This window comes from Lethenteron reissneri, chromosome 55 (assembly GCF_015708825.2).
Source record: "Lethenteron reissneri isolate LAM-NWPU_2019-01 chromosome 55, ASM1570882v1, whole genome shotgun sequence".
In the NCBI taxonomy this organism is placed as follows: Eukaryota; Metazoa; Chordata; class Hyperoartia; order Petromyzontiformes; family Petromyzontidae; genus Lethenteron; species Lethenteron reissneri.
In genome coordinates this window covers 2,219,881-2,223,032 of record NC_083833.1, presented here as the reverse complement: position 1 = coordinate 2,223,032, position 3,152 = coordinate 2,219,881, and positions in this window count along the sequence as shown.

Sequence of the window (3,152 nt, the reverse complement as noted above, 5' to 3'; positions counted from 1 at the left end):
ATCGACGAGTGACCAGAATTGAATGTGTTAGGGTGAGAATCCAGGCAAGGGCTTTAACACATTCCTGCGGAGGGAGCTGGTAAGAACGTTGGGTTGCTCGGTCAATGGCCAGGGTCAACGGCGGCGTGGTGTATTCCGCAAATATGCCTGACTGTGAGGGCGGGCACAAGCCGGCGTGAGTAGGTTAAACGTTGAGTTTTATAAGGGCACCACGGGGTGACCAGCCCCTCCCCACCCAGCCCCACCCCTCCCACCCCCCACCCAGCCCCACCCTCCCCACCCAGCCCCTCCCCACCCTCCCCTCTCCACCCAGCCCCACCCATTTTTGTATGCACAACGGACGGACGGACACAATAATCCCCTGTGGGCTGGTGTAACCAGGAGGTTCCTACCGAACTCACTTGATGCAGCAAATCTGGCTGTGACGGTCCCACCTGATGACGGAGACTTGTGTTGCCTCCGAAACGTCGTGATTTTATTATTTAATTAATTTTAATTTCATTTTTTTCCTACGTGACTTTACCGAAAGAACTGAGAGTATCCTACCAGTAACATTGTGTTGACCTGTGTTAGGGTCAGGGTCAGTGCTGTGGTGTCGCCTCCAGTTGGCCTGTGGTAGGGTCAGTGCTGTGGTTTGCGGTCTCGCCTCATGTTAACACGAGCGACATGGGGGGGGGGGGGAGATAATGACCGAGTAAACCACAAAACAGACAAATGTTTTTGGCATGAGCAGATATGTAAGTGTTGGCACAGTGCCCAGCCTAGTGTGTGGCATCACTCGAACTGTGTGTACACACACGCACACACGTGTGTATACACACACACACGCGTGTGTATACACACACACACGTGTACACACTGCACAAATATCTCCCCATGTAGCCCACGCGTCTGTTGGGTCACGTGTGTACTTATCGAGCCCCTAATGAAGGTCAGCACGGCGCGCGAGGAGGTGACCTGCATATCACCAGGCCCAGCCGCCTTTGTCTCCCAAGTGCCGATGTTTATACACCACGAGGGGTATTCATTCGTGCCCGGCTAGGTGCACTTTGAGGCCACGTGAAGTGTGCAATGTTCGCTGGCAGGAGGCGCGGGATGGTGACCCATGGCTACGGGTTTACTGACAGGCCAGATGCGCCACCAGTGCACTCACACTGTGCTTTATCCGCCCTGCTCTGCGCTCGCTGTTGTGAGCAGCGTCCCCCCCCCAGCCCCGCTGTTGTTTGGAAGGCGACTGCCTCCAACTTGCTCCGTAGCGTCCTTCACGAGCCTCCTCCACTGAGGCCAATCTTGACACCGCTGGTACCGATCATCGGCAAGTCCACTCAGCTCCACGTCCTCCTGTACCACATCACTCCATCTCTTCTCTAGCCCGTGCCGCACCCGTTTAGCCCCCTCGACCCGGCTGAACAAAATCTGTTTAGGCATGCGGTGGCTGGGCATGCGGGCTACGTGACCCAGTCAACGCAGCCTTGCTCGCCGGAGGAGCTCACCGATGGGACTTTGTCCAGATCTTTCGATGATTTGTGAGCTCCTCACACAATCCAGCCTGGTTAAACCCAGGATGGATCGTAGGCTAGGCCAGCCTAATGTTTCCAACCGGCGAAGATGCTCCATTAGGGGGGTCCACGTTTCGCAAGCGTAGAGAAGGGAGGGAATGACTGTGGCCGAGAAGACCTGAAGCTTCGTGCGGAGCGACAGACCAGGTAGCTTCCACACAGCGTTACGCAACCGATGAAAAGATATTGCCGCTCGACTGATTCGGAGTGAGACCTCTGCTGTTAATCTGGAGCCGGTCATGAGCACACTGCCCAGGTATGGGAAACTCTCCACTCTCTCCACTACTGCCCCATCATCGATTGGGAGTTGTGGGGGTGGAGTGTCCGATGGTACAAAATACCCAGGCAGGTGCTTAGTTTTGGTGGGGCTGATGGTAAGGCCCCACCTCTTAGTGGCACGCTCCAGTCTGAGACTGCACGCTCCAGTCTGAGACTGGAGCGTGCACATATACACACACACACGTATACACACGTATATACACACACACATAGTCACTCATAAACACCCACCCACACTTGTACACACACAGTCCGTCATAAACACACACACGTACACACACACGTACACACACACGTACAAACGTACACACACACGTACACACACACACACGTACACACACACGTACGCACGCACACACACGTACATACACACGTATACACACACGTACACACACACGTACACACACGTACACACACGTACACACACACGTACACACACGTACACACACACACGTACACACACACACGTACACACACGTACACACACACGTACGCACACACACACGTATACACACACGTACACACACACACACGTACACACACACGTACACACACACACGTACACACACGTACACACACACACGTATACACACACACGTACACACACGTACACACACGTACACACACACGTACACACACACGTACACACACGTACACACACGTACACACACACGTATACACACACACACGTACACACACACACGTACACGCACAGGTACACACACACACGTATACACACACACGTACACACACACACGTACACGCACACGTACACACACACGTATACACACACACGTACACACACACACGTACACGCACACGTACACACACACGTATACACACACACGTACACACACACACGTACACGCACACGTACACACACACGTATACACACACACGTACACACACACACGTACACGCACACGTACGCACACACACACGTACACACACACACACACACGTACACGCACACACACGTACACGCACACGTACACACACACACACGTACACACACACACACGTACACACACACACGTACACACACACGTACATACACACGTATACACACACACGTACATACACACGTACACACACACACGTACACACACACGTACACACACACGTACACACACGTACACACACGTATACACACACGTACACACACGTACACACACACACACGTATACACACGCACACGTACACACACACACACGTACACGCACACGTACACCCCCTCGACGCTCTTGGCTCTCACGCGAGAGGTTTATTATCACACCGCGCAGCGTGTGGAGCGAAAAGCAAAAAAAAAACGCG